Source organism: Rhinopithecus roxellana, chromosome 2, assembly GCF_007565055.1.
Source record: "Rhinopithecus roxellana isolate Shanxi Qingling chromosome 2, ASM756505v1, whole genome shotgun sequence".
Taxonomy (NCBI): Eukaryota; Metazoa; Chordata; class Mammalia; order Primates; family Cercopithecidae; genus Rhinopithecus; species Rhinopithecus roxellana.
This window is the reverse complement of record NC_044550.1, coordinates 58,391,208-58,398,875: the sequence shown is the minus strand read 5'-3', so window position 1 is coordinate 58,398,875 and position 7,668 is coordinate 58,391,208. Positions and strand designations below refer to the sequence as shown.

The 7,668-nt window shown below is 44.4% G+C and overlaps 1 long non-coding RNA gene across 1 annotated transcript; it reads left to right on the top strand.

The window, feature by feature from the left end:
• The first annotated feature begins 4,482 nt into the window (after positions 1–4,482).
• LOC115895472 lies at positions 4,483–6,792 on the top strand. Its single transcript, XR_004055654.1, has 3 exons — positions 4,483–4,544; positions 4,670–4,830; positions 5,794–6,792. It is a non-coding gene; the product is annotated as an uncharacterized LOC115895472 (long non-coding RNA).
• The last annotated feature ends 876 nt before the right edge of the window (positions 6,793–7,668 follow it).

The following is a 7,668-nucleotide window of genomic DNA, read 5'->3' as shown; positions in this document are numbered from 1 at the left end:
TCTGGATTCTGTCCACAGAATCTTCTGCAACAAAACTTCATGGCCAGTTACGGTGGCTCACGCCTGTAATCCGAACACTTTGGGAAGCTGAGGCGGGTGGATCACCTGAGGTCAGGAGTTCAAGACCAGCCTGGCCAACATGGTGAAACCCCATCTCTACTAAACACACACACACACACACACACACACACACACACACACACAAAATTAGCTGGGTGTGGTGATGGGTGCCTGTAATCCAGCTACTCGGGAGCCTAGGACAGGAGAATCGCTTGAACCTGGGAAGCAGAGGTTGCAGTGAGCCGAGATCATGTCATCGCACTGCAGCCTGGGCGACAGAGCGAGACTGCGTTTCAAAACAAAACAAAACAAAAAAACTTCACTTCCTGACTTAAAAATGCTTTCTCTTTTCTTTCTCATCCCTTTGATTTTTGTTTACGAGGCAATCCTACTTTTGACATATAATTTCTGACTTTGATACATAGCTTCTCTTAAAAATCCAAGTTTGTTTGTTTGTTTGTTTGTTTGTTTGTTTTGAGATGGAGTCTCCCTCCGTCGCCCAGGCTGCAGTGCAGTTGCAGGATCTCAGCTCACTGCAAGCTCCGCCTCCCGGATTTACGCCATTCTCCTGCCTCAGCCTCCTGAGCAGCTGGGACTACAGGCGCCTGCCACCTCGCCCGGCTAGTTTTTTGTATTTTTTTTAATAGAGACGGAGTTTCACCGTGTTAGCCAGGATGGTCTCGATCTCCTGACCTTGTGATCCACCCGTCTCGGCTTCCCAAAGTGCTGGGATTACAGGCTTGAGCCACCGCGCCCGGCCAAAATCCAAGTTTTTAAAAATGAGTCCTCTGTCTTCTTTTCCACTAGCATTGCCAACCTACCTACGGGGCTAAAAGTCATTCCATAATTGTACGTCTCTTTTTTTCTCCTCACACATCTTTTCTTGTTTGTTTTTTAATATTAAGAAGGTAATACACAGTATTAATCTTTTCTCAAATAGTACAGAAGTGTATTAAGGGAAACGTGTCTCCCTTATTTTCCCTACTCCCCCTCCCTGCCCCGTCTCACCTCAGCTTTCAATCTCCTTCTCCAGAGGTGCACTCTTAATTCCTGGAGGATCCCATCCTTCCAGTTTTCTATGCATATGCAAGCATATTTTTTCTCCTTGCTTTTTCAACATGCTAATGTTTTTATGTGAAGACAATGCTTTTTCTCTTGTTTTGTTCCCAGCCAGAAAAATCCTCAATCCCTAAAGATGATCAAAGAAGGAGGTTTTATGAGTGCTCTGCAAGCATCTAAAATAAGCTTCCTTTCCTGCCAAAGCCCCACAGAAGCATGGCATGCACTGTAATTGATGACAGCCGGAACAACCTCCAGACATCGCCAAGCAAACACCTTTAGGTATTCACACACAAAAGCCAGGCATTCAGACCTCCATCCTACTGCGTCTGATTTTTTTTTTTTTTTTTTTTTTTTTTAAAGAGGCAATGTATTTTGCAAAGGACGCTGAGGAGAAAGGACAGACAGGTTTATGCAATGGAGAAAAACAACTCAACACTAGAGGAGGAGAATTTAGGCAGGGTGTGTGTACTGGGCTCATTCCAGTGAATGGCCTCCCTTGCAAAGGTTCAGGAGTTAATCTCCTGGCAGGGAAACAGTAAGAATTATTTTATTTGTTCCTGATTCAGTAACTTGTGACCATCTACAAACATAAGTGCCCATGTGCAAGAAGAGATTTTTTTTTAATCTCATTTGAATAAGGGCCATTTTAAGATTCTTTAATTCTTGTACTCATTCAACATGTATTACTTGGCTCTAGACTCTCCTGGAGGGCAGAGCTTTGAGTAGAAGGAAGTCATAAAGCCAACTCAGGTATGGATCCTGCTTTCCAGGAGCATTTCAGAAGCGTATTTCAGTTAGTGCAGAAAGAGGTCATCTACATTATATCATCTGAATATAATGTGGTAAAGATCATGAGTGCAGCTTAAATGCTGCAAGTGCTACTAATATCCTTTCAGTCCAATAAACACTTCTGTGAACACGCATTCTAACACAACTGTCCAGTGACTCAGGAATCCAGGAGTGCCATGGGTGAAAACATAGCATGACTCAGCTGAATGTAATTGTTGGCTCTAGACTGAGCAGTGGTTCCTGCAGGAGAAGGGAAAAAGATGACCGTGGCAAGTTAAGTGTGAACAGTCCTATCTTCCAAGGGCTTTACAGTATCTGATAGTCAATTTCTCAGTTTTTCTCTGCTTACCAAAAGCAGTTCTTTTTTTCTTCTCTGACTTTCTTCACTCAGGTTTGCAACTCCTGAATGAAGAATCCTAAGAGATATATCAATTTGCTATTGCTAATGCTACGGAACAATCTTATATCCCTCCATAGCTCACAATCGTAACCATTTAGTTTCATGCTCATGGGTCTGCAGCTGAGGTTTGACTGATTTGGGCTATACTAGGCTGGAGTCTGGGTTTCTGATCTTGTGTTCTGCTTCACACTATGGGGCTTATCTTCGAAGATCATAGAAATGCAAGATCACAGAACGACAAGAAGGCAAGTCAAAGTCTGTGATGGCTCTTAGAGACCTTTGCCCACGCCCAGCCCACTGTCTCTCCCATCCATATATCTTTGATCAGAGCAAGTCATACATGGCCTGGCCCAGCATCAAAAAGGCAGGGACATAAACTTTGGCAACTCTAGTGGAAGGAACTTCCAAGTTGCAAGGACATAGATGAACAGCTGTAATTTAGAAAGGGCATGAAGAACTGGGAACAATGATCTAGTCTACTCCAAGGGATTGCCATTTTTCATGAAGAGAGAATGTAATAATGAGATATGTAAGCAAGTGACCTCTTGCTGCATAGTAAAGTTGTTGTGGACCTCCGGGTGCTAAAGCATGGTTACCAACACCAGTGCTTGTTGTTATGTGGTCGTAGCTGAGATGATCATCACTGCAGACATGAAGACTTTTGTTCCTGGCCTCAGATAAGCTTTGCACTTGCTGCTTCGCAGATAGCGAAGAAACCACGTCACATTTCTTTTCGGTGTATTTGCCTATCTATTTCCTTCCTCCTGCCCTGATTTCACAACTGTCATGCTTCTCCAACCCACCCTGTTTACAGCCGCTCTATTTCAATTCAGTGATACCCAGCTGTTTGGCAGTTCTGGAAGGCACCACCCTCTCTTCTTATCCTGCCAGGGCTGTGATGTTGCTGTAAATAGAGGCCTTCGTTTCTGGATCTCAGTGACGATGGAAAGGCTGGAGGACCTGGCTGGGCTGTCTGTAGCAGGTACATGTCTTTAGAAGCTGAGGTCTACCTTTGCCTCTGAAAATCTTTGTATGTGCCTCCTCACCAGGAATCTGATAGACTCGTGGAATATGAGTGCTGGGTCTTAGAGATCATCTACTTAGCCCTACTATTTTACAGATAGGCAAATGAAGCCAAGAGAATCTAATTAGTGAAAAAACTGAGACTGGGACCTTGGACTTCTGGTGCTCAATCCAGTGGACCCACCATGTCTCACCACGTCCATCCTTCCCTGGAGAGAGTGCGTTACATTGTTACTGAAACTATCATGAATATAAGTGGCAGGATAGTAGATGAAATTCTATAAACATAGTATGTGTTTGGGAGCCCTGAACACTCTGTTTATACACCTACCTAAACCCATCCAAACTAGGAAATTAGACCATTTGATCTACAAAAAGGAGGCCATTCTGAAATATAAACATAAGGAGTTAATTCTTAGCTCTTGGTCCTCTAAGAGCTGAAGAACCAATGTTGTATTTTAGAGAGAACTTTCCCTATCAGCTCTTTGGCATTCTGGAGGCAATTCTAGAGAAAAACAGAAGTGGAGGTAAAGGGTGGAGCAAGGGAGGGACCCAGAAATAACTGAAGGTAATCCGGAATAACTGGGAAATCAACTAAACTGACTGATTGTATTAGTAAGTGACTGCATTTGGTTTACCACTAGCAGAAGAATTGGAATTCAAAATTGATGCTGTAATAGAAAAATAGAGCAAGTCACCATTTTCCCATGTCTGAATTTGTTACCTGTGAATTCTATACCTCCGGCCAGTTAGCAGGATTGTAATACCAACTGTTAGTACAGGAAACAAAGTGGAATAATACTGCTAGCTAGTATGTATAGAAAAAGATCTGGAAGAATTTAAAAACAGAATAATTTTGATTCTGCCTTTTATGAATTTTTAGTCTTTCCACAACAAACATGTATTGTCTTTGTAATATGAAAAATAAGTTATTTTAATTGAAAACTAATCACCTGTTACCTTCTCTCACCTGATACAATATCCTCTCGTTTTGCTTATTTCTGGCACTACCCACATATATACCCTGACACTGGAGTTCCTCCGAGCATCTTTCCTAATTCTTTTATTTTCTTTTATTATTTTTTGAGATAGGGTCTCCCTCAGCTGCCCAGGCTGGAGTGCAGTGATGCAATCATAGCTCACAGCAGCCTTGAATTCCCAGGCTCCAGTGATCCTCCTGCCTCAGCCTCCTGAGTAGCTTGGATTACAGGTAGGTGCCACCATGCCCGGCTAATTTTTTTATTTTTTGTAGAGATGGGATCTCACTGTATTACCCAGGCTTTCTTTTCTAATTTGCTATAACCTCCAAATCTTTGTTCATTTGTTTTTTTCTAGTTCCATTGGTGTTGAAGATTTAGTTGGCAAGGACACTATCAACTGTGAATCGGGAAAGTCAAATTCAACAGAAAAGCAAAAGAAGAAACATTGAGGCCATCAATCTGCATGTATCATTCTGGAGTGGACTTTGGTAGAAATACTATATATTTATTAATGAGGTGTGTCCTACTTGCAAAATATTTGGAGAGACTTAGGGGGAAAAGGCCTTAAGATATGATTTGATCAAAAACAAAACAGCAATAGAAGGAAGTCTAATTCCTTTTAACAGATGCAGGAGACCACAGATGAGTGACACTGGGGTAATTAAGGTGGGGAGACAGAGACACAGCCAGGTCTTCTGGATATATTCTGATGGGTGTTATGTGGGTGGCAGTAAAGGATGAGCATTTCGTTCAGCTTGGGTTAGGGGGAGGAGGAAGGCTTCTAGGATAACTCCCTGATGAAGACGTCTTCTGAACTAGGTCTAGACAGATGAATTAGAGTTAGCCAGGAAAAGAAATATTCCTAGAAATGGCAAAGATGCCTGGGCTAATAAAAGTTACACAACCAAGCTTAAACTTTTAGTTCCAGGCTTCCCGGCAGTCAAGGCAAAACAGGAAAATACAATGTGCTTTTTATTTCTTATCTTTGGAGAAAAGGGACCTTTCTAGGAACTAGCAATAATTTCCAGGAACTAACTAACAAATGAGTCTCAAGTTTTATCTATCATGCATAAAAATCCCCTCAAACATTACAAATGCAGAGTTCTGGACCTCAGCTCTTGGGATTCTGACTCAGTAGTTCTGGCATAGGGTCCAGGACTCTGTATTTTAACGAGTTCCTCCAAATAATTCTGACATAGGTGGCCCTCTCCCGTGCACTTAAAAAATCACTGCTGTAAAGGGATATTCCCCCCATTTACTCACTTCTCTGTTCTCTGTCCTAAATGCTGAGGATAGACTGGAGAGCAAGACAGAGAATGCCATTGCTCTCAGAGGGCAATTAGAGGAGGACCATGGATGTTCACCAGTGAGCTGATGCCCTCTCTTCTCAGATGCGCCACAGCACCCTCTAGCCCAGAGCTCTGCCCTCTGTCCCACGTGTCAATTGCCACTTTTGCTCCTAATCACAATCCTTTACAGTTTCATGTTGTGGTGACCAGGCCATCTGCCTAGGCCCTGGAAGACCCTGTCATGGAAGCCCCTAGGATTATCCAAACCTTGCAACAGCTTCTCTGAAGAGTATTGGCAGCCAGGATGCAGAGACAGAGACCCCCAAGGGTGGAGACAGGCTGGTCAAGATGGACCTGGCTATGCAGGCTCCAGCTGCTTCCACTTCACACACAGTGAAATCGCTGTCCGCCCCTCTCCCAGCTGTGGCTTCTCTGCACACCCTAAGTTTCAGCCTAATCTTTCTGCCCCAGCCTCTGCCCTGCCTGGCTACCTCTCTGGCCTTTCCTTCAGAACCTGGGATTTCAATCGGCTTCCTCCCTGAACTTTCCTAACTGACTTCAGAGTGATACACAGGCCCCATCTGATGTTACTGTTATCTTGTCTGAGGGCCAGCCCATAGCCAATCAAACACCCAGGAGCGATCCACTGCCACTAGCTGGCATTTAGACAGAGAAAGAAGCCCCAGAACATTTGTGTGTGAGTGTCGATGTGAGAGTGTGTGTGTGTGAGCATGTGTGCACGTTTCTGAATATGTGAGTGTGGTGTGTGCTGGGAGACTGGATGCACAAATGGACAGTGGCCAAATCATATATGCAAAAACAGAACCCTGACTCCCAACTTGCAGCAACCAATCCAGGAAACCAATTCACTATCTTCAGTAGCAAGTCTAGGAAGTCAGCCTGCTAGAAATCAAACTTGTAGGAGGTCAGAGCACCATCTGACAGATTCCCTAATTTTAATCTCCTCTTCTGATCTAGAAGCAGCCAAATATGCACGCCCTCACCAATCACTAGAACTTGCTGCTGGTTCCCCATGCCAGCAGCCTCCCTTCAGGCCATACCTGAGCCTTCCTATTTTTTTTTTTTTTGAGGTGGAGTCTTGCTCTGTCACCCAGGCTAGAGTGCAATGGTGGGATTTCGGCTCACTGCAACCTTTGCCTCTTGGGTTCAAGTGATTTTCCTGCCTCAGCCTCCCAAGTAGTTGGGATTACAGGTACCCCGCATCATGCCCTGCTAATTTTTGTATTTTGGTTGAGATGGGGTTTTACTATATTGGCCAGGCTGGTCTTAAACTCCTGACCTCAGGTGATCCACCCACCTTGGCCTCCCAAAGTGCTGGGATTACAGGCATGAACCACTGCGCCCAGCCCTGAGCCTTCCTTTTATCCACTATAAAGTTTTCTCATTCCTTGGCCTGCCTTTGGGTCTCTGCAAAAATGCAGTGACGGTGACTGACTCTCTTGCTATGGCAAGCTCTGAGTTAAATACCATTGCTTGATTTTGTTTGCTTGTGCTCATTTAGTCTTCATTTATTTCCCCCATGTGCATGAATGTGTGTGTGAGAGACAGCTGTGTGTGTATCTGAGTGCATGTGCACATCTGTGTGTATTGGGAATGGCAGGATTGGCGTGTGAAGAGGAATGCGGAGAAGGCTGTCTGCACTCACTGGAAGATCCTACCATTTATCTGGATCTGTTCCCTAGGAGTCCCTCTTCTTTTACATCCCATGGAGTTGGGGGTGGGGAGACGGGTTGGGGGACTGGATGACAGTCACTTCTGTAGTACAGACAGTTGATTGTAAAAGTCACACTCCTTTGTGTAAAGTAATAAAGAGTCCCCCGACATGGCACCCAGTGTCCCTTCCTGCCCTCCTGAACATGATGAGGTACCATACTTCTTTCCTGCTTTCAGACAGCCAGTGGCAGGCTCCAAAGTGACATTACCCCTGCCTGTGTGCCACTCACTCCGAGGTTCCCCTGTGCTCCACATCTGGGACTGAGGCCCTGACTTCCTGCCACCAGTGCATCAGGATTTAATCTGAGGCCGGGTGGCTACTTGTCCAAAT